This window comes from Zeugodacus cucurbitae, chromosome 3 (assembly GCF_028554725.1).
Source record: "Zeugodacus cucurbitae isolate PBARC_wt_2022May chromosome 3, idZeuCucr1.2, whole genome shotgun sequence".
Classification (NCBI taxonomy): domain Eukaryota; kingdom Metazoa; phylum Arthropoda; class Insecta; order Diptera; family Tephritidae; genus Zeugodacus; species Zeugodacus cucurbitae.
The window spans coordinates 47127625-47153346 of NC_071668.1; the positions used below are offsets into that span (position 1 = coordinate 47127625).

The window sequence follows — 25722 nt, forward strand, 5'->3', positions numbered from 1 at the left end:
CTTGACGAAACTTGGCACAAATATTCTTGACACTCTGATAACACGGACAAAAAATGGGCGAAATCGGTTCACAACCACGATTACTTTCCATATAACTAAATTTTGAATTCCATCTGATTCCTGCACTGTATAAGATATATGTACATTAGGAACCAATGAAGATAGTGAAATAAAATACTGTATATGATCCGTGGCATCACTTGTGAAAAAATTATCAAAATCGGACCATGACTTTTCATGGCCCCGGATATCGAAATGTTGAACTCAGCGCCTAAGGGTAAATTTTAATCGAAAATATGGGTAAATCTCTTAGATAATTTAATGTAATTCAGAGGAAATTGTTTTCTTCTAATAGTGTGTCTCTGTTCCAAAAATAGTCTTGGATATAGTGTACCTTGCTGGTGAAAATGAATGAAATCGGTTCAGGAATTACCTCAGCCCTCATATACTAATTGTGACGATTTTCTTTTTTCTATTGGACTTGATGCCGAATTTATGGGTAAATTTATATGTTATCATCAACATCAAGATTTTTTACTGTTTAAACACTCTATCTATACACTCGGTTGTATTCTACACGGGCATAAACGGCAAATATTCTACTCGAGGTGAATTCTGATTGGAGTTAACCAGAGGGCTGCCACGCGAAACTTTTTTTAATTTTGAAATATTACATATATATTAGTACACTTATTTTATATTTCTTTGATTCAAGTTCTTCACATCGGCTTTTATTTAGTTAAAAATTTCATATATGGAAGAACATATGATAAATTTTGAAAAACAATTCGATAAATATTTACATACATATATTTTTGTCCAAAACTTAGTACGACGGAAAACCTGTTTTAAACAGGATAAATTCAAATCAGCTGTTTAACGTCATCGGAATGGAACTAAAAGTGGAATTATTTATAATTTTGTTTAAATACGTACAGAAGAGGCGACAAATGCTGCATATGAACGGAGAAAACTACTTAGACATATGTTATTACCGCATTTTTCAATACCACCACGATTTTTTACACTACTTGTGCCTCGGTTTCGAAGGTTTATGAAGAGACCACGGGATCAAAACCACTGGTGCAACTTACAAAAACCACAGAATAACTGCCTTCCCTTAATAAAAGCGTTGGCGGAACGTTTTTTAACGCTCAGCGTTAACGTCGATGCGCCATCCCTAAATAAAAGCGGCAACTTTACGTCAAATATCAAAATGTTTACTTGAATTGTTGTTGTGAAATTTTATTTTACAGAGAAACTTCGTTTTTCGCAGCCAACTTTACTTCGGAACGCTCTGTCAAAATAGAAAATTTCACCCGCCTAGCGTCGCCGTCGCGTTATTTCGGTATGCGCCATACAAATTGTATGGGCTTGAGAATTTTTTGACAGTCATTTGCCGCTGACGCTGTTATTTAGGGAAGGCAGTAAGGAAACTTTATGAAAATTTTCGTATGAGTGCTACTGCGTTGCATACGCTATGCACCAAGTTGGAGCCTTTACTTACTTAGGCCCTAGAGGCCTATTTTCACCCATATAACATAAAATTAAGTAATAAAAACTAAAATCCAATAATAACAAAACAAAAAATAAATAAACAAGTAAGGAAGGGCTAAGTTCGGGTGTAACCGAACATCTTATACTCTCGCAATTTATTTATTTAACTTTATTTATATTAATAATACACAATTTGACCCGTCATATATAGTGCAAAAAGTCCATTGAAAGTTGGAAACCATAATATTAGGTTAGAAGCACCGAGGTCCTCGTGTTCGATATATGGAGCCTTAAAAACCTATGGTCCGATTTCGGCGATTTTTAGAATGGGGCTGCCACACTATTAACATAGTATTTATGCAAAGTTCTGCACCGATATCTTCACTAGTACTTACTTTATGTATTGTAAAGCAAGCGATTCAGATCTTCTAAGTTCTGGTATATAGGAAGTAGGCGTGGTTGTGAAGCGATTTGGCCTATTTTCACAACATATCATTGGGATGTAAAGAAACTATTGCAAACCAAGTTTCATTGAAATCGGTCAAGTAGTTCCTGAGATATGGTTTTTGACCCATAAGTGGGCGACGCCACGCCCATTTTCCATTTTGTAAAAAAATCTGAGTGCAGCTTTCATCTGCCATTTCTTATGAGAAATTTAGTGTTTCTCACGTTTTTCGTTCGCGAGTTAACCCACTTTTAGTAATTTTCAACCTAACTTTTGTATGGGTGGTGGGCGTGGTTATGATCCGATTTCTTTTTTCATTTTTGGATTTTTTTTATTTTTCCCCATCTCTTTCAGTCAAATTTTTGGGGTTTTTATCTACTTATTGTATTATTTTAGAAAAATCCCAAAATGAAAGCTCTGAAAGTTTGCGTCCAGAGTTCTTCCAATGCAGTATATTTTATTTTTCGCACCTAAATAATGTTGTATATAGTCCTTAGCTTAATATTAAAAATTTTGGACACCTATTTTTTATTTTTTTCTTTGAAATAATGAAAATATACCAATTGGTTAAATTTCTCATGAACTCATTTACTTGACGATTCTTATTTTCAACTAGATCGGTAGTTCCAATTAGATCTGTGCAATTCGAAACATGAATATATGCCAGAATATTCCGAGAAGAACACGTGTTAGCTTTTTTTTTTTGAAAATGTCCCGTTCATTTCTCATGAATTCGTTCTTCGACATGTGCTTGCATTTTGCATAGAATTGATTGACAATTGGTTTTTTGTTGTTTTTGCTTATTTGAGTCCTATCTTATGTTTTTGTTTTTACTTTTGTTATTTTTTTAACACATTCTATGACTAGATATATCCTATAATAATACTGTAGAAGAAAAATCATTAAAAACTAAACCTTTGTTAAAGAAATTTAATGTCAAAGTTGATTTTTTGAGTCAATTTTCATTTTGCAAAGAATTTGTTGACAAACTGTATTTACATACATACTTGCCAGCAGTAGAGTTCTAACAATAAGCCTAACAAAATTCGAAGTGGAAGTGGTGGGGAGGGGTCTAGCATAAAAAAGCGGAAAGTGCCTAATAGCAAGAATAAGTGTGCATTCCTATCCTAAAACTATTATAAACTTAATTGAGCACTTCAAAAAGTAAAAAAATTGGACAATTTACAAGTTAAGATAATTTCAGATTGACCCCCGAACAAAGGACTTAAGGCAGTTTACATGAGTGTAACACATAAGAATTTCACATGCCTGAAAGCAAGTGTACATGTTTGTTTATTAAAAATTTTAATGGAGAAATACGTTCTTATTCTAATGAAAAGATACACAGTATGTCAAGAAACAGTTTACACATAGAAAATAAATACACTTTTTCACTTTCCGCAGCCAAATTTTTTACTTTTTACTTCAGTTGAAGATATTTTTTGAATCAGGGATGGTTACTTACAGTATTTAAAGAGATGTGATGCAAAATAACACGTGCTTAACAAGTCAAATAATCGAAGTGTGTAAAGTTTTTCTTGACACTAACAAAATTTAAGGATTTTTGTTTTTTTTGTTCTTGGTTGGTTTTTGCATTGCTTTCGCAGCTTTTTATGCATCACATCTCTTGAAATACTGTAAGTAACCATCCCTGATTCAAAAAATATCTTCAACTGAAGTAAAACGTAAAAAATTTGGCTGCGGAAAGTGAAAAAGTGTATTTATTTTCTATGTGTAAACTGTTTCTTGACATACTGTATAAGAACGTCTGGCTGTGAATTTTCACAGCAATAAAATGGCTCTATGTGTTGCATTTTTTAAATAAAACTTTTGAAAACCCTACTAAATGGCAGCAAGAATCAAAATTCTCGCTAAAAACTTCCTCTAATTTTTCGAGGAAGCAAATAAAGTTAGAAGGTGCTTTCACCAGACTGCTCTCTTTGTATTCTTTTTCCATTGAAAAAAAAATCGAGAATCGTCAACATTTTCGAGGCGAGGCACGGGACTTGTCCAATTGTGTACTTTGAAAAACTTAAAATACATATATGTAGCTACAAAAATTTGCAAAGGTATTTTGTTTTAAGAAAAAACTTTCTGCAAAATCTATTTCTGGGATTTCAATATTTTGAAGTGAAGGTTAGCCGTGGCAAACTTTAAAAAGAAATATCATTTATCAAATCGTCATTGCAAACGCTTTGAAGGGCGCTAGTGCTTTCGTGCATTCTTCCTTCGGCAAAGGTTCGCAGTTTCCTTCAGTCACTTAATTAACTGTCCTAAGGACCAAGGACTTTCGGAAAAAGCTTGAGAACATGTACGAAATAGTTCTCACAATAGTTCCGCCCCCTACGAATGTGTCCGAAATAATGATTCCCTCTCAATTTATAGAAAAAATGGCCTATCTTCTGTTACTCCTACAACCCGGCAAAATGCACAAAATTTGACCCTTGGTCAGAAACAAAATGGCAGGGGTGAAGACCTATCCCCTGAAGTTGGGTCACAACTTCAAAAACATATTTTTTTAAAACGTCTCCTTTGCATAATTTATGCACAAAAAAGTATGCAAATGGTTGAGACCAAGGCTCCCCACCTATTCCTTGAACCATTAGTGTTAACACACTTGAAGCAACTCTGGAGGTTCGATTTTCATCGCCATAATCCTCCAGACCTACAATCAAATCCCTATATCGATCATACTGCAAATGGGTCTTCAAAGACATTTCATCGCACCATATGGACACGTATCTCTGTTCACTCGTAAAGCCACGACTTCGGAGTTTCAGAGTTTTAATGCTGATATACGTGCATCCAGGACTTCTTGGCCAACTCTGAATGAATTTTGAGAGAGTTCTTGGTGATGGCCAATTGAAACAGGGCTTTAAATATCTATAAGCTAGAGGTGACAAGAAACGTACTCCCAGAGCTATGGTTTTTAATTCCTTATCATACCTATTGCCGTGAAGGTTACGGTCATTATTTGTGATGTGATTCCTAACACATGCAGCAATATGTGGAGGCAATTTGCTACATAGCTCTACAATTTGCCTATTTTCATTTATTTTAATGGCCTCAATCTCTCTTTCCTTTTATTCTAATTGTGTTTTTAGTTTTGCACCTCATTTTGAAGAAAAAAATTTGATTATTTTAAACTATCTAACTCATCTACAAATTTTATTTTCCTTGGTGTCCCTTCACTCAAGTACGCATCTGCTTGCGTTTTGCAACTTTTAGCCCTATTATTAAAATTTTCTAAAGGAGAAGAATATGAGTGTTCCTCAAATATGTATGTAAGTATGTATATTATAAAGAAGAGACACCTTCTTATGTACTTCATATGAATTTGAAGAACATTCTCCTACCTCGTCACTTAAAGTGGCTGAAATATTGTCTAAGGTGCCTAAAGTGTTTTTAACGTCAAGTCTGTCAGTTTCGCAAAAACTACCTTCCTCTACACTACCACTGTCCGAAGCTACCACTACTGTTGGCACTAACAAATTTTGATCGGGGATTTGGCCCTTTCGATAATCTTAGACTATTCCCATACCTGCACGAGAAATGCCTATCGCAGGCATACAAATTTTTTTGAAACTCTTCCTTCAACACCTAGAAGGTGTATCCATTTCATCCGCCTAAAAATTTAAAAATATACATAATATATTAAGATTACATGGAAACTTCAATAATATAAGAAATAAAAAATAATCGCCCTTATTCCCGTTGTCGTTATATTTTTAAAACGACTTAAGAACGCCTATTTGGCATTCCTGTTGTAGTACGGGAGCTAGAAACGTCAAAAAAACAAGAATTTCAGGTAGGTCAGTTTTTAGATATGCTATCTCTCTCACTCCCACGGACATCATACAGGCTATCTGGCTGGCGGTAGCGGTTGCGTTCATCAGTGCGCATCGTACCTATACAGGTAAAATATTATAATTTCACATCGTTTTAAGAAGTTTTTTTTTTATTTTATTATTTTTATTAAACAATTCTCAACAAAAAAATATTATTGCCAGATATTTTTGATGTTGTTTAAACGGTGCCAAACGCCTATATTTAATTAAAAAATAAATTTTTTTTAAATATTTTAGTATAGTAGAAATTTTTACAGCATGTCATTTAAGTAATTAAAAGCTCAGAATTAATTTGCCAGATAAAAAATCGGTTGTTAAACCTTTTGCTAGACCGATATAAGGTGTCAAGTGATAGAGCATGTTAGAAAAGTGCAGACAATCACGTATTAGCTACGCAAGCGAGATAAACGACAACAGCTGCTTGTAGTCAAGATGACGTCAGTTTACTCGGGTGGACGCATTCGTTGTAGTTGTTTGTAAAGTTTCTGTCAAAATTTTGTTACAATGGGTAATGAAAAATTAATAAAATGTGTTTTTTGTCAAGATACATCTGGAAAAGTAATAACTTCTGTCGAAGATAAATTAAAAAAGTGTAAAGAAGTTTTACAAATACGTGTAAATTTTAAACTTGAACATAATAGTGTTCAGTTACCGGAGCAAATTAATGACACTGAAAAAAAATAACCCTTGGGAATAAAGTTGTCGAGCTGAGGATGCAACTTGATTTATTTGGGAGAATGTTGGGAATATCTTTGACTCATAAAGTCGATATTGAAAAAGTATTAACATTTCCACTAACACCAGTGCCAACATCGATGTGCCACGCAGATGGCAGTATTTGCAAAACTGATAAATCTCAATTACTATTATACTATAGAAACAGTCGTTTTTTGTCGTTGCTATAATTGTGAGCGACATAGAAACGACACGGTTGTTTGAGGGAATATTTGAAGTGAAGATGAAAATTCCAAATCGGAAACAGTTTGAAATTTTAATTTCTGAAATAGAAAAATATCCTGAATATGCCAAGGACTTTAGAAAAGAGATAAATCCTTTAAATTTCGATTTTTTGGGAGGGATATTTTTTTTTTCAAAAAAAAAAAAAAACTAAATCCATTCCACCGCTTTCTCGCGTCGGAAATTGTTGGCATTAATAAAATTGCATTTTTATATCTAAGAGTATATTTAAGATATGAAAGGTCTAAAAATTCAAAACGAAGAAAAAAATAGTACTCCAACAAGACGAGGAGTTAATAAACAGATACCCATGTCTCCTTTTGTTGGACCACTAGTTAGAGTAGTCGGATTAGCCAGAAGCAAGGAGCATGAGACGCTGGAAGTATAACATATTTTAGAAAAAAGTTTGGAGGACGCAGATGTCACCACTACTTCTTTTAAAAAATCAAATAAAGATGGAAGACTAACATTGTTGTACTTAAGTACAATAATTACAGTGATAACGTTGTTTAGAGTCAATATAGAATAGCATAAAATCCATTAAGGACTGCTTTAAAAATGTGTCTCGTTGCATAAGAAAGAAATTTTTATATGGGAAAAGAGCTCCTTAAAGTATACTATATAAAATATGTAGACAAATTTCGATAACTTCAAGAATACCAATTTATGAACGAAACGACGATAAGAACGACAACGACTTAGAAACGACTATTAAAACGACAACGGGAATAGGGCCGAATATGTATAAATAATAAAAAAAAGATACATACGAATACTTATTGAACAAGGTGATCCACCCTGAATTTAAGAAACGATCCCACCTAATGTCGGCTTAAAATGATGTAAAACACATACACCGACATTTTTGCAAATGATCTCACTTTAAAACAAGTAAGGAAGGGCTAAGTTCGGGTGTAACCGAACATTTTATACTCTCGCAATTTATTGATGTAATTTTATAAAGACAACACAATTCGACCCATATATTCGGCATAAAGTTCAATAGAATAACGAAAATCATCATAAATAGTATATGGGGACTGAGGTAATTCCTAAACCGATTTCACTCGTTTTCACCACCAAGATACAACGTATCGAAGACTATACGCTCACTTAATTTAATATTACTTATAATTAGGTATATGGGATCTGGGGGAAGTTATGACCCAATTTTTACCATTTCAGGTACAGAGAGAAACTGTTATAAGAAAAAAATTCAGAGGGAATGAATTACATTAAAATATCTGAGGGATTTACCTATATTTTCGGTGAAAAATTAACCTTAGGCACTGAGTTCTTCATGTTTGATATCAGGGGCCTTGAAAAGTCATGGTTCGATTTTGACAATTTTTCCACAAGTGATGTCACAGCTCAAATACAGTATTTGTGTAAAGTTTTATTCCGCTAGCTTCATTGGTTCCTTATGAATACATTATAAAGTGAACGAATCAGATGGAATTCAAAATTGGGTTATATGGGAAGTAGACGTAGTTGTGAACCGATTTCGCCCATATTCCACCCGTGTCATCAGGGTGTCAAGAAAGTGTTATGTACCGAATTTCATTGAAATCGGTCGAATAGTTCTTGAGATATGGTTTTTGACCCATAAGTGGGCGACGCCACGCCCATTTTCCATTTTGTAAAAAAATCTCAGTGCAGCTTTCTTCTGCCTTTTCTTATGTAAAATTTGGTGTTTCTGACGTTTTTCGTTAGGGAGTTAACCCACTTTTAGTAATTTTCAACCTAACCTTTGTATGGGAGGTGGGCGTGGTTATTATCCGATTTTTTTCATTTTTGGACTGTATAAAGAAATGGCTAAAAGAAACGACTGCAGAAAGTTTGGCTTATATAGCTTTATTGGTTTGCAATATATATAGAAAAAACCTATTAAAAACCTATATAATCCTACGTTCCAAATTTCATTTTCATAACTTTATTTATGGCTTAGTTATGACACTGTATAGGTTTTCGGTTTCCTCCATTTTGTGGGCGTGGCAGTGGACCGATTTTGCCCATTTTCGAAAGCAACCTCCTCAGGGTGCCAAGGAACATGTGTTCCAAGTTTCATTAAGATATCTTAATTTTTACTCAAGTTATCGCTTGCACGGACAGACGGACGGACAGACATCCGGATTTCAAATCTACTCGTCATCCTGATCATTTATGTATATATAACCCCATATCTAACTCTTATATTTCTTGGTGACACAAACAACCGTTATGTGAACAAAACTATGATACTCTGTGCAACAGATTGCGAGAGTATAAAAAGTATGGGATAGAATTAATGAAATTAAACCTGGTAACATCACGTGTTTATGTCCAAATTCAAGTGTACATCAATCCGGCAACTAATTTTGTGATATTGAAGAGAAATTATTAACAGAATATTTATCGCAAGGAATTGAAGCGAACGTAAATAATGCATCCGATGTCTATACAAAAATTGACAATCTGCAGCTTCCATTTTTAAGAAGTGACACAAATCATTCTATCATTTTGGAAGGAAAAGCAGTTCACTGATCCTGACTTGTACTCGTTAAGCAATGTGTGCTTTGCAATACCACCCACTCAGGTATGTACATACATATAAACGTAACATATTTTTTATTTTTATTTTAACGTAAAACTGAACAAATGAATTTTTTTCATACTCTAGTACATATTTAATTAATCATGAATTTAATTTATTTATTGAATGAACCAAATAAGTATAATAAGTAAATGAAATAAGTTTTAATAAATTGAATAAAATTTTGCTTTTCTCCCCAAAACCGGTGACGATTGAACGCGCATTTTCCACCCTTAAACTAGTACTAACAGACTATAGGAATCGATTAAGTGAGGAAACACTGGAAAACATATTGCTTCTTCTTCTTCTTCTTAACTGGCGTAGAAACCGCTTACGCGGTTATAGCCGAGTCCACAACAGTGCGCCACGAATCTCTCCTTTTGGCGGTTTGGCGCCAATTGGTAATACCAAGTGAAGACAGGTCCTTCTCCACCTGGTCCTTCCACCGGAGTGGAGGTCTCCCTCTTCCTCGGCTTCCACCAGCGGGTACTGCATCGAAAACTTTCAGAGCTGGGGCACTTTCATCCATTCGAACAACATGACCCAGCCAGCGTAGCCGCTGTTTTTTTATTCGCTGGACTATGTCTATGTCGTCGAACAACACATACAGCTCATCATTCCATCTTCTGCGGTATTCGCCGTTGCCAATGTTTAAGGGACCGTAAATCTTCCGCAAAACCTTTCTCTCGAAAACTCCTAGTGCCGTCTCATCGGATGTTGACACCGTCCACGCTTCTGCACCATAAAGTAGGACGGGAATGATGAGGGACTTGTAGAGTTTAGTTTTTGTTCGTCGAGAGAGGACTTTACTTTTCATATTGCTAGTAAAGCTAAATCCAAACTTTCTGGAAGCTGCTATAGACAGTTTGCCACTTTTCCAGTTGCCACTTACTACAAAATTTATTGCTTTTAGTAAATTATTAGACATTTTTCAAATATTTTTGTTTTTTTTTAAGTTTTAAAGAATACTTTATGTGGTTTTCATAACAATTTTATGTTTTATATCACGACATTATTAAATGTTTTCAAATGTATCTAAAATATTTCAGAAATATTTCTGTAATAACTTTTAAAAGCTATGTATTTCGTGCAACAGTGTTATGTAAAATTTCATTCAAATAAACAGTTATTCCAAAGAAAGCGAAAGCTTTAAAATTTAATTAAAGTATTATATTTGTGTTATAGTTTTTATTGAATTGTTAAAAGTGTTTATTGGAATATTATCAGAAGTCATCCCGATGTATAAATGTGTTACTTTCCTTATATGTTATTAATACTTGTCTAATGTTTATAACAGGATGCCTTTGAGAAGATGCGTGGCTGGTTGCAGTTTGGGGGTGCCGCTCTATCCCTTCCCGTTGGAAGGAGAAATGTCCAGGTGAGTTCAAAAAACCATTTAGTATAGTAATAGTGAAATAATTAAGAGTGTAGTGTATATAGTGTTGAAGTATATATAAGGAAATACATATTAAAATATGTACTAGCGTTAAAAACCCAACAACAGGATGCCGTGATAGGGTTGTTCTAAATTTAGTTAAATCAATTATAAAAATAACTATTTTTTAATATTAAGTTCTTTGGCGCCTGTTACTGGTTCAATATACATTTCCAGTATCGCTATATTTCTTGAACGTTTAGCATGCAATATTGATGGATTACGATCCATATCATAAAATATTTAAATATTGATAACGGTTTTTGATAACGTCCAAATAATATTGGATGCATATAATGAATTGTTGTGGGAGCAAGAATAAGAGCCAAACAGGTTTTTCTTCGGTTTTCCTCCGAGATTTAATATAAAAAAAATTACGAAAAAATAAACATGTATTTTTAAATATTTTTTCTTGTGAAAACACAACTAGCGTTTAATATCTTAATAGCAGGACAACGGCCGCTATTAATATATGTACATATATAATGATTTTCGTTATTCATTTGGAATGTATGCCAAATATACGAGTCGAATTGTACGTCATCAAATAAAATTAAATAAATATGTTGAGGGCATGCAATTTTAATTTTTCTATTTTAAGTTAATCTCTAGAGCAAGTTTAGTTATTGTGTATTTTTTTTGTTTATTTTCAACTAGGCACCGTGAGTGGATCAAGCAGTTGGGCGTAAAAAATCCAACAGCTAAGATTTTATTTGCGTGCCAGAGGCATGTCTCCCTTAAAATGAGGAAGAAAAAAAAAAATAGAATTAAGTTTATTATCACCTGCAGTGTATATAGAAAGGGTTATTGATTGTAGTGGACAAGTAGGTAGCGTACCTGGACAGAACGAACTTATACAATTAAGGTGTGAAGATTTTAGACCGATACATCTTAGTTCTTCTCCAGCTAGAATTGCCTCAACTTCAAATAATAATTTATTTGAAGTTGAGTATTTAGGTGAATCCCTTCAACCCATATCAAATGAAGAAATTTCATATTCTTCCTCTTTAGGAAATTTCCAAACAGTTAGTACTTGGGCAAACAGTAGGCAGACTCAAACAGATCAATATTTGACAGAAGGGACACCTAGGAAAAGAATGTATTGGGAGGAGTTGGACAATAAATCACAGGAGTTAGAATTTTTGCGCAATAAGGTGAAATTTTTGGAAGATAGAATAGAAATTTTAGAAAATAATAAAAATTTGTCTATAGTTGGGCAGGAAGAAAATAGACAAATAACAGAGCTATGCGGCAAACTTCCTCCACATCTTGCAACATGTGTGAGAAACCGCCTTAAAAATGCACCCCGCACCCCGAAAGGTTCTAGATTTGATAGGGAACTAAAAACACTAGCTCTGGCAGTAAAGTTTTTATCACCCATTGCGTATAGGTATTTACAGCCCCTTTTTAATTGGCCATCACAAATTACCCTCCACCAATTTGTTCAAGGTTGGCCACGTAACCCTGGCTGCAATTTTAGCAGCATAAAAGCCCTGGAGTTGAAAAGCCGTGGTTTCACAGACGCACAGAGATATGTTTCGATATGCTGTGATGAAATGTTTCTGAAAATCCACTTACAGTATGAGAGAAATAGGGATTGGATTATTGGGTTAGAGGATTACGGTGATGAAAATCGCACCTCCCGCGTAGCTTCCAGTGATTTAACACTTTTCGTCCAAGGTATGGTTGGAGAAACTTGGACTCACCCTTTAGCTTATTTTTTTGTTCACAAAGCGTGCAAAGGAGATATTATACACAAGAAAAACAAAGTAGTTTTTAAGGGGCGTCCAGTCGAATGGTCGGATATTATTCATTTATATGAAAACAGTACCCTGAACAACATTAGTTGCACCCATAAACTAACCTCGGCACACATTGCGCCTAAACCTTTCCAAAAAATGAGCGTACAATTAGCTTCTCGAGTTTTTAGTCACTCTGTTGCAAGTGCTATGTTCGCCCTTTATAGCTCCGGCAAACTTAATAGTCCTAAGTCTCCATCTCTATCTCCATTAAAGTGTATGATTCGTTTGGACGCGAAACAACAAACACTTTTAGTTTTATAAAAGGTTGGCTTCTAAATATATATACATAAGTAGTTTGAGACATTTGTGGCGTTTCTGGTCACATCAGGGATACGCGCATTTAATGACAAGAAAACTGAATCAGTATAAAATGGAAAATTTTTTCGGACATATATGTACGTGGAGGGGGGGATTTGATGTTAGAATAACTCCGCAGCGTTTTTCATATCTTTTCAGACAAGCCTGGGGCATAGGTTATATTCGTTGCGTAGATAAAGGGAATTGCGAACTCTTGCCAGTTGACCAGTGCGAGTCTTTTTCCAATAGCTCCCTCCAAAGCGCCTGCAATGACGCTTTGGTCCTTAACACTTCTTGGCAAACTTTTCAAGGATTGCCAAGACCTACTAATCCCACCTCATTTCAAAATATCCAAGTTGAGGTAAATGTGGACGTCGATGAAAGCAGCTTTTTTGCATAAAAATGCTTTCGTATATTTTTGCGGATATATGTATCTACTATAAATATTTTAAACAACACAATTGTTTAATGCCATTACCAAGATTTGATGGTGGTATTACTGAGGAAGATTTCCTCTGTACTAAAGAAAAGCAATATAGTAATTGCCAAGTAGTAAAACCACCTTCCGAATTTATAGATTTTTTAACAAAGATCGAAGAAATTTATACACAAAATTTGATTCTACTTGCCATAGAATCGGATTTTACAAATATTGTTTGAAAATATGCTGGATGTAGAACCCTACTATTGTTGTTAAAACTGTAATTCCGACGTGAGAAAATGTCTCTATATAAGAATTAGAACATATTTCCTTGTAAACGCTTTTAATAAAAAAGTGAATCAAGTTTTTGTGTGTTACACATAAATAGAAATCTTGTCCGTTTGTCTGCTTGTCTATATGGGTCGGAATATAATCTGTGTCTGTGTCTGTGTCTGTGGCTTTGACTTTTTGTTTTTTATGTTTGTTCATAATTTAATGTAATTTTCATAGTTATCTTGATTTGATATTTTGAAAGGACGACTTTTTTTTGTTAGAATTTTTGTTAGAATTAGGTTTGCTTACGCAGAACACCCAAAAAAATCGGTAACGCGCCTATATTGCAACCTCAGAAGTGGTGAGGAAGAGCAATACATACGCAATTAATTATTGTTACGAATGAAATTTTTCATTAATATTTTCTTTCCAAATCCACAAAAATATTACCATTTTGCAGTACGTTTATTTAAAACTCTGTGTCGAAATACGTAGTAAATCGAACAGGTGATCTCAGCTGTGAAGCATTTCCCGTTATCCAGCTGATTCTTTTGCTACTTGTATGGTTATACAATGATCATAAGTCAATATGCCAGCAAATTGACGAAGTCTAATTTTGTAGCAAACACAACAAAAACATTTTCATTCAACGCAAGCGCACATTCAGTTGGCAAAGTTGCTTCATTCATAAAAGCAAATGCCATACACATCTCCCCGCGCATACCATGTCGACAAACGTCTTTTCGCGACGATGACAAAAATCACAAATTGACTAATTTTCTTCAGCTCTTCCTAAAAGGAATAGTGACAACAACGTAAAAACCTAGGAACAAAAGTGGCAACATAGTTTATTTGACGATTTACAAGTCAATATTCAATATTTCTGTGATTTTGTAATTTTGCATATTTGTCTGAAAATAAAAATACATATGTACGTATAGATATGTACATATGTGTATTTTAATATGCAGTTGTACATTCACACGAACGTATACATATTTCCATATGCGTTCGAGTTGTGGAACAGAGAGCAGCTTCGGGTATGTTCGAGTGTGTTCAATCACACTAGCTTAAATTCGGTACGAGTGTGTCGTAACACTCTTCAAACACGTGTTCGATCGAGTTTGGAACCCGAAGCGAAAATAACGCAAACGAACAATCACGGCGGTCCTATCTTCGAGTGCAAGCAGCAAACTCGGATTTTATGTATATTATATTTTCGGGTGTGTCGTGCACGTGTTGATTGTGATCGACACACTCGAGTGGCACTCGAAGACCAAAAAATAATAGATAAACATACGTACACACATATGTATGTATGTTAGCGTCGGGATGACGCGTTCTGTCTTAGCTTTTTTGGTTGAATAATTTGAATATTAGACGTACATAGTACATATTATAAAAGAATAATTCAATTTAAGAATAGAATTCACTCAAAACTTATTTTATTTATTAATTCATAAATCATAAATAAAAAACATTTCATTGCACTTAAATATTTTAATTTTTTTAAATCACAAATTTCAGGTGTAGACCAGATAAGGTGTTTGTGCCATTGGAAATGTTCTCACAACCCGAATTTTCTATCGTTGTCATTATGAATTATAAAAAGTAAACAAAACAAACAAAACCAATAATCGTTGACAATCACTACGCAATAATAGCATGACTGCCAATTACATACATACATATTCTGAAATTTTGTGCACACTCGTGTGTGACTCGATCACATTCAATACGATCGGGTTAGAGTTCCAGCTCGTTCACAAACGAGTGTCAACTCGGCACTCTGTTAAAACAAGCATATATGCTTGTGTTTCGAGTGTCGCGAAAGGCTCGTTCGTTTTGAACATGTCTCCAAGCGATCAATACGTGTATTCATACCGAAAAGTTTGATCAAACAAAATCAGAGTGGACATTCGAGTGTGCACGAAAATGATATACCCGTTGCAGCTCTCTGTTGTGGAATAGGGGATGATTTTGCACATCTCGCAATGTGATGTACGTTTGTATGTTTGTCTATTTGTTCGCATATTGGCATGTCGTTAATATATGTGTATCAGATTGTATTGTGCATGAATGACTACACGAAATTCAATAGCTACTATCTCAAAATGATTTTTGCTGGAAATTAAAGACATTTTTATTGTTTTGAAATAAAAGATACAATTTTGATTTACTTATAAATTTTTTGCTATTTATTTTATAGTTAAATTAATACTTAAAATAGTATAAAATTAACCCTTTATAGCATCATGTGACAGATATGTTACAAACCCTTTTAGAGGGCACAAAACATAGGAAAATTAATTTTTCTCTTTTAAGTATGATATACCAGCACTGTCACACTACGTATTTTTCAATTTTAAAATTCTCTGGTTTTTTATGTATTGGCATCATTTATAAAACGGTATTTTCTTTTTCGCTATGGTAAAGTTAGTGAATGCACGTGCTTGCAATTACCGAAAAGATAAAAATAAGAAAATTTTCAGTGTTTTAATAAAATATTTAGTGGAAAAGTTCAGGTACGTTCACTATTATGTTTAATTTCTATAAGATAATTCGAAAAATGTTCACTAATACAATATATAGTGAAGTTTAGGTTTGTACCATTTCTGTAACATTGAGTAATAAGGTAATAAGCAAGCGATGGCACGTTCGTCTATTTTATCACTTTTTAGACCTTGCAGTGTCTAATGCTTGGCTCTTATACAAAAGAGCTCATAAAGAAAAAAAATTAGAGGGCAATCAGTTGTCATCTGCTGATTTTCGTGTAGAAGTTGCCACGGTGTTGTGCAAATTGGGTACAAAGGGCCCTATGAAACGAAGTTCAATTCCTCTTCGTTTCAGGATACAATCTAAAAAGCATAAGGGCCCAGCCCAACATGTTCCAACTATGGCAGTTTGGCAAGATCAAGTTGGACACTGGCCGGTATGGGCAGAAAAACGAATTCGTTGCAAGCATCCAGGATGTGTTGGAGTATCACAAACGGTATGTGAAAAATGTGTTGTGACTTTATGCTACAACAAGCAAAACAACTGCTTCAAAGAATTTCACACTTCTTAAAAACATGTAAATATTCACAAAATACAAATATTATTATTGAGCTTAGAGACGTTGTTACATAACGTGACATATCTGTCACATACCCTTTTTTGTTGTTTTTCACCAAAAAAAAAAAAAAATTGTTTAAACTATAAAACACGTATTTCATTTCTATCCGAAATCTATTAGAAACGATACAGTTTTTCCGTTTTTACTTAGTTGAGTTATAAAGGGTTAAATACAAATGAATTAAATTAATATTAAATTTATATTTACATATTTTACATATTTACATTAAATTTAAAATATTAAATAAATAAAAAAAATTTAATGCATTATTGAATTGCGAAATTGTCCATTAAAATGGAAATTTCTCACACGACTCAATATTTAAAGCGAGACATTTCACCTGCTTTTTTAAACACAACTTAATCCATCTTGATTAAGATCAACATTTGTGTTTAAAAAGCTAGGCTCAGATGCATAGCTGAATAAAAAAAAAATAGAAAAAAATATAAAAACCTGAAAAAAGAAGAGAAAACTGCAAAGAGAAGAAAAAACTGCAAATAGAGTAAAAAGGCTGAAAATAAAAAAAAACCTTGAGAATTTTTTAAAGATAAAAATTATTAAAAAATGTTAACAATTATGTTGTTAATTTTTTACTAACCCGAAATGAAGATGTTCCTTAAACAAACGGGTTAGGGCAAGTAACTACTTAAGTTTTTTCAGTTTTTGGTTGCGTTCCCGATTTCTTTCCTCTTTATTTTTTTCTGTTACAAACCATTTGGAATTTTTATATAACAAAACAGTAACTAAGTAGTCTAACAGTTTAAGCTTATGGGGGAGGCACTCGTCGGTTTCAGAAAACCATTGGGGGAAAACTTATTCCGTTTTTTCTCGTATAGCGGCAACATCAGACAACGAACGTACCACATCATTTGCAGTCGACACACATCGAAGACCCTATCGTCAGGATTGACAAGCCGTAAGTCGGTGTCTTCCTTGTAGTTTTTGGCTTTGATAAGAGCCTCCGAATACAGCGATAAATCGCTTTGTGTCTTCGACATTGCCTTTTTGCACTTTTCGCCATGAAGCTTACACAGAATTTTCTGGTATATTCCATAGCCAGTGTAATACCGCTTGATGTGGACGTCTGCTGTGTCACCCTCCTCAGCAAAATTTTCGCCATAGATTTTTAAATCAGTGGCTAATTGCACGAATTCCTGCTTGTTTTCCTGCAACTCAAGATGACGATCTTCGGGGCCTACATTGCAATCTAAATTAACATCGTCATCTTCCTCACAATTACTATCCTTTTTCTCAAAATGATGCCTTAGAATTTTCATAGAAACAATATACTGTATCTCACTGGCACTAGGGTGGGTATTTATACCCTGACTTGATCGGACTCGGTAAAAGAAGTTTTCTAAGGTATCCTGGTTTAATTTCCCAAGAAATAAAAATTTTAAATCCCCCTGTCCTTTAAATAGCTCATCGCTCAATTGGATCATTCCACTTATAGTGATGCAAAAGCCCTGAATGCATTTAACTCGAGCACTTCCTGGAAGGTTTAGTGATTTTAAATAACCTATATAACTATAAAGACGTTGGACCTTCGCGGAATCATTTTTGGACAATGGACATTTCAAAGGGTTTTTGGCATACAGAATTTTGGAATCTAACTCGTCAAACAGGTCATTCATTTTTTTACAAATAAGTGCGTAGGCTTCGCACATTTTAATAAATATTCGTCGGAGCCGAATAGATTTTGGCTTATGGCCATTTCAATACCAGAAGCGACCGAATTGCTTAGGACTTGAGTTGCGCGCTTTACGGACATTTTTTCAAAGACGCTGGGGTATATATGGGGCTCGGTGAGTTTGGGACAAATTTTGAAATTAGTATTCGATTGATCTATAGAGTACAGTTTTTTAATTACATTGAAGCTGGCTATTCCATCAGGAGTTAAAATATCGTATTTCATTAAAGTGTTTCGGACAGATTTTATTAAATGGCAATAGTCATATAAACAATACAGTTTTGAACCTTCGTGCATAAAAAAGCGTTTTCCTCGGAAATATGGAGCAAATGAAAAATTGAAGAATTCGAGGCCCCTTGATCGCAGATTAAAGCCTTTACATTGAGGCCGATGGACTTTAATGCTGAAATATTTTTGTTCACAACTGGCAGTAAACTTTTCGAAAAAATAACCCCTTTAGAAAAATATAATATGGAACAAGTAAGGAAGAGCTAAGTTCGGGTGTAACCGAACATTTTATACTCTCGCAATTTATTTATTTAACTTTATTTATATTATATTATACACAATTTGACCCACATATTCGTCATATATATTGTATAATGTGCATTGAAAGTTGGAAACCATAATATTAGGTTAGAAGCACCGAGGTCCTCGTGTTCGATATATGGGTCTTTAAAAACCTATGGTCCGATTTCGGCGATTTTTAGAATGGGTCTGCCACACTATTAACATAGCATTTGTGCAAAGTTCTGCACCGATATCTTCACTAGTACTTACTTTATATATTGTAATGTAAACGATTCAGATCGTCTTCAAAGTTCTGGCATATAGGAAGTAGGCGTGGTTGTGAAGCGATTTGGCCCATTTTCACAACATATCATTGGGATGTAAAGAAACTATTACAAACCAAGTTTCATTGCAATCGGTCGAGTAGTTCCTGAGATATGGTTTTTGACCCATAAGTGGGCGACGCCACGCCCATTTTCCATTTTGTAAAAAAAATCTGAGTGCAGCTTTCATCTGCCATTTCTTATGTGAAATTTAGTGTTTCTGACGTTTTTCGTTAGTGAGTTAACGCACTTTTAGTCATTTTCAACCTAACCTTTGTATGGGAGGTGGGCGTGGTTATTATCCGATCTCTTTAATTTTTGGACCGTATTAAGAAGTGGCTAAAAAAATGCTCTCGGTATCTTTCCCATCCCGCTCGTGTTGCGGTCGTTCGCAACATTGCGAGGTAGGCAGTCTGTTTTCTCTCCACTGCGAGACGACAATCCTCATCATACCAGCTGTTTTTTTTTTACTTTTCCGAAAACCAATGGTTTCGGTTGCAGCTGTACGTAAGGAGTTTGATATGCCGTCCCACAGCTCCCTTATACCGGGATGCTGATGAGTGCTCTCAGAGAGCAGGAGTGCAAGTCGGTTAGAAAATCGTTCGGCTGTCGGTTGTGATTGCAGCTTCTCGATGTCGAGCCTTCCTTGTGTTTGTTGACGTGTGCGCTTTTCTACACAGAGGCGGGTGCGTATCTTAGCTGCTACAAGATAGTGGTCCGAGTTGATGTTGGGACCACGAAGCGTACGCACATCAAAAACACTGGAGACATGTCGTCCATCTATCACAACATGATCGATCTGGTTGCGCGTGTTTCGATCCGGGGACAGCCAAGTAGCTTGATGGATTTTCTTATGCTGGAATCTAGTACTACAGACGACCATATTTCGGGCCACGGCGAAGTCGATCAGCCTCAGACCGTTTGGTGATGTTTCGTCATGGAGGCTGAATTTTCCGACTGTTGTGCCAAAGACACCTTCTTTACCCACCCTAGCGTTGAAATCGCCAAGCACGATTTTGACATCGTGGCGGGGGCAGCGCTCATAGGTACGTTCTAGGCGCTCATAGAAGGTATCTTTGATCACTTCGTCCTTCTCTTCTGTCGGGGCGTGGGCGCAAATCAGCGATATGTTGAAGAACCTCGCTTTGATGCGGATTGTGGCTAGACGTTCATCCACCGGAGTGAATGCCAGGACTCGACGACGGAGTCACTCTCCCACCACGAATCCCACACCGAATTTGCGCTCATTTATATGGCCGCTGTAGTAGATGTCACAAGAACCCACTTTCTTCCGTCCTTGTCCCGTCCATCGCATTTCTTGGATTGCGGTGATGTCAGCCTTTACTCTTACGAGGACATCAACCAGCTGGGCAGAGGCACCTTCCCAATTAAGGGTCCGGACATTCCAGGTGCATGCCCTTATTTCGTAGTCCTTTAAACGTTTGCAGTGGTCGTCATCAAAATTGGGGTCTCTCATCCGAGGCTGTTTTTTCTTTCTCAATGGGGGATGTCTTTATATGGCGGGTTTCGCCTTCTCACTTTAGCTCGCCTCCAAACGGATGTCTGTTGGCTACCCAGAGGATACTTGGTCTAAGACCGGAAGTCGTGAGCTGCTTGAGCCACATGTAAAAGAAGGTAATCGGGGTTAATCATAAAAAATCCTTTAAACCTGCAGTCTTAGCTGTCCAAGAGTTAAATGTTAACTGACCCACGAAAAAATCAAAATTTACAAAAGTGAGCGCTGAGATAAGCAAATAGCGGATAACAGGACAAAGGTTTTTTTCTGTACCCAAGTGAGTACAATTCAATCGAATGGGTTACCGATTAAGAGGGGATCACTATATAACCCTATATCAACCTCGTTTAGTCGTTTACAGACCGATTTAAATGTCAAAAAAAAAACAAAAATGTTGTTTGCCATTGAATGGATTGGAAAACTTTATAATTGTACAAATGTCATTGGTCGATTAAATTCATTCACATGTCATGCACAGGTTTCCATATTTTGTAATTTCATTCGACTAGTTTTATGAAAATACATGCATGCATATGCAAGTGCAGCTCTATATCTAAAGAGCCTGAAGAATTTCGTAAGTGGTTATTGGCGCCAAACACCATAATCTGCATATACAAGTTACCAAAGGCGATATCTAGATTAAATATTTAGCGTAATAATGCCCTTCATTTCTTCCAGGAATTCAATATTGTCCAAAAGTTTACGTTCATTCCTTACTTTGGTGTTTTCTCCGCCTTTTTCGGGGAAATCCAATGGTAATAAATTACACGACTCTACAAAAAAATTTGTTTTCTTTGTCCTAAAGTTTATTTTATGATTTTCTGATTAATTATGAACAAAAACGACAAGAAAGTACCTTCTTTTCGTATAAAGTTTGCTTTTGTAAAAGTTATTGTAATAATACTATATTTGGGGTTAATTAAGAGATAGTACCAATGAACATAAAAGTAAAAGTGTGCACTTTTAAATTATTTTTTACTTTTTTGTAAGTTATTTTGATATAAAACTTAATTAAAATGTTGCTTTATGTGATTTCATTTTCAATTAAAACCACATTTTTTAAAAAAATATCGTTAAAATGATGTTTTTTGAGGCCATGGGGTGCTGAATGTCATTAAAAGTACTAATGCTGCATTCTCATTTAGATAAATTTAAAAAACAACATGGGAGCGTATTCAGAAGAGCAAGGAGAACGTTTTCACCAGGACATTATGAGCTTCGAAGAACTTTATCAAGGCCAATACAATGAAAACATAATAGGAGACTATATTTGGGGTTTATTAAGAGATAGTACCTATGAACATAAAAAAAAGAAGTGTGCACTTTTAAATTATTTTTTACTTTTATGTAAGTTATTTTGATAGTAAAACTTAATTAAAATGTTTCTTTAAGTGATTTCATTTTCAATTAAAAATTAAAACCATATTTTTTAAAAAACATCGTTAAAACGGTTTACGTTAAACGTTAAAACGATGTTTTTTGAGGCCATGCACAGTGGTTCAGCTTGTATGAAGGCGCGGTCATAAATACTTCCCGTTGAGATATCGCTATGAAATTTCAACCAAAAATCTAGAAAAATATTTTAAATATATATTAAAAAAATTGGCCCCATCGGACTACTAGGTCCTATAGCTCCCATAGAACAGTAATTGCTATTATATGGCAATGATGTGCAAAAATACATCTCGTGGCCATGGTTGGAGCGTCAAAACGTTCAGTAAGGTTTTGGAAAAAAAGTTAAGAAAGCGAGGAAAACGCTGTACATGATTTGTCGTTATAGTTTCCCTCATCCAACCCCCATATTCCATTTATAAGAATAATATCATATAAAAAATTTATGTAGGGAAAAGCAAATTATCAACCAATTTAGTACACTTCATTTTTGCACTGCCATTCAACAACCATTATAATTAGAACAAAAACTTATAATGTATCCTCTAGTAAACCGTACACAGATTGAAATTAAGGCGATTTATCCTTCTTTCCAAGCTTCCTTAGCCCAATTATGATGAGTTTGAACTTAAAAATAGTTAATTCAAAGGCCATTATTATTTTGACGATTGCAAATACATCCGCAACTTTAGCACTTTTATTACCTTAAGACTCTGCCAAATACTATATAAAATACAATTAAAGGGGGATCGACGGGGAACACAATTAAAACATTATGTAAACACTTTGAGGACGCAGAAAAAAGATCCAAAAAAATATAGGTGATATAAAACACTTATTTCGCAAAAAATACAAATATCGTTAGTCTTAATTAATTTCACAGTTAATGTAAATACCTTTAGCTTCAAAATCCATTAAAAATAATCTTGGTTCGTTAACCTGAACAATTACCAGAACAAATGGAAGTCCTTTGTTTCTGCGAAATTAAAAAAAAAAAAAAATCTGATGTGCTTTAAAAAAAATCCGGTTGTTCATGCATTTAACTCTATTTTTAGAAAGTACCGTTAGATTTTTAGGAAAACCCGGCTTGCAAATAGGAAGTGTGGACAATTTAGAGGCCAGTATACATTTTGTCGAAAATCCGCCTATGGCGGAACCACTGTGCCATGGGTGCTGATAGTCATTAAAAGTACAAATGCTGCATGCTCATTTAGATAAATTCAAAAACAACATGGGAGCGTATTCAGAAGAGCAAGGAGAACGTTTGCATCAGCACATTATGAGCCAATACAATGTAAACATGATAGGAGACTATATATGGGGTTTATTAAGAGATAGTTCCTATGTATGAACATAAAAAAAGGAAAAGTGTGCACTTTTAAGGTACTTTTTACTTTTTTGTAAATTATTTTGATAGTAAAACTTAATTAAAACGTTTCTTGTGAAAGTGAATTCATTTTCAATTAAAAATTAAAACCACATATTTTAAAAATATCGTTGAAACGGTGTCCTAGATAAAAAAGCAAACTTTTTCATGGCATATATATTTTTTCGTCTAATTAAGACCTAAACAATGGAAATTTACTGCTTTAAAGTTATAGTCAAATTTTGTGTTGACCCGTGTTATTTGTGTTTAAAACAGTGGTCGGCACGTGAGGAGTTGTGACTGTGTAGGTGAGCACGAAAGAAAGGCTACCCAGTGAGGACCTTCCATTTTGAGAATGTTTTCCATTTTTTCATAAAACATGAATTTTCGTACTCGTTTATTCATTTTAGTTATTTTATTATTAGAACAATTATATGAGATCATAAAAGCCTTAACTTTACTGCCTTTAAACAACCTAAATCCACAAATATAATACATAACCAGGGCCGTCTTAAGCCAAGCTGGGGCCCTTGGGCACACAAGAATTCGGGGCCCTTTTTGAAAGTAAAAAAAAACGACTTCTACTAAATTTTTTTTTACATTTAATAAAGGTAATCAAATACAGTATGATATAAATGTCATTAATGATAATGCGTGTAGGTGTGTGTGTGATTACGATATTAAGATAACGATTTCTTTCGGGATTTCTGTTGAGCAAAATCCTCTATTATATCTTTAAAGTAAATTTTTTGAAGGATATCACTTTCTATGCACATAATTGACAAACTACTCAGCCGTTCTTGTAACATTGTTGTTCGCAATTCATTTTTTATTCTCTTAAGCTGCGAAAATGACCGCTCTCCACTACAATTGGTAACCATAAGACAAAGGAATATTCTAGTAGCAATTTCTACGTTTGGAAAAGTTTCTTCCAATTTATCTGATTTTATTAGGTTATGTAAGTTTGAGATATTTAAAGCCGCTGGTTGCTTTGCTGTGTTTTTTAAATATTGGTTTAAATGAAAACATTCTGTTTTGAGCTCATCTGCATTAATGTCTTCATGATAAAATTCTGACAATTCTTTGCATTTCTTGATCAACTCGCCAGATTCAATTGTTGTTAACTGACAAAGAAAACTAAATCGACTATAAATTTCTTGGTATACTGCCGAACGTTTTTTTAAATGTGTATTTAATGTGTCAATTATGGGAATGAAAGTATCTACACGAAACTTATCCTTGCCTCTCAACAGTGCAGTCTCTGATGATCCTTCAAAAAAAGTGATGCTTGTGCTGTGATTTCTTTTTCTTTCAAATGTATCTTTGTAGTCAGCAAATGGACTTTTTTCTTTAGCAGCCGTTTCGTACTGATCAAAATTATTGCGTGCCGTATTGACGTAACTGATCACAGATTCATAAAGTTTCGTTACAACGTCCATGGTCAGGGTGCTATTCTCTAAACTAAGGCTTGTTTTATTCATAATTCCCAAAAGATCATTCCAGATTTCCGTTAGAAGAGCAGTCTCAAATTTTCCCATTTTTTTTAGGCTTTGGGCTTCCTTTCTAGTGTCTCCTGGTTGATTGGTGTCACTGGCGATTGAAGACAATGCTTCAGAAATATTTAAATAACCATTTTGCAAAGCATTAATAGCTTTGGCACGTGCAGACCTTTTAGTTTCCGTAAGAGACTTTAGGACTCTATTTGCTCCTAAATGCTCTGTCAAAATTTTCCATCGTTTTGTCGAAGCTGAGAAAAAATTGAACAATTTTTGTACAAATTGAAAGTATCTGCTATATGTTGCGCATTATGTTTATCCATAGGCAAAAATCGCATAAATCTCTCAATAGGCTGTCCGTCTTTTATGTATCTAACTATGAAAGTTAGTTGGTCAACGTGGGTCAGATCTGGCGTAGAATCTACGCTAATAGAATAGTATTTTGTTGATTTAAGTTCTTTGACAATGGTTTTCAAAACTTGCTGTCCCATTAAATTAATAAATTCATTACAAATATTTGCCGATAAATATGATGTACTTCCTTTTCCACGATTTCCGCAGTTTTGTATGTGATCAGCAAGAAAAGGATCAAATTCACTAATCAGTTCTAAGCATCCCAAATAATTCCCATTATTTTGCGATCCCAATGTCTCATTATCGCCACGAAAAGCACATTCAACAATCCTCCTAAGCACATTCTTCCAATAGTTAATTTCTGTATTATATTGGGACTGCAACTCATTATCAATTCGTCCAGTAGTTTTCAT

The 25722-nt window shown here is 34.6% G+C and overlaps 1 protein-coding gene across 1 annotated transcript in view; it reads left to right on the top strand.

Annotated features, from left to right (window-relative positions):
• The first annotated feature begins 9086 nt into the window (after nt 1-9086).
• LOC105218763 (uncharacterized) overlaps nt 9087-25722 on the top strand; it is a 55126-nt gene continuing 38490 nt past the window's right edge. Inside the window, exon 1 of the mRNA XM_054226553.1 lies at nt 9087-9322. The gene's annotated coding sequence lies outside the window, so the exon portion shown is untranslated. The remainder of the gene's footprint in view (nt 9323-25722) is intronic.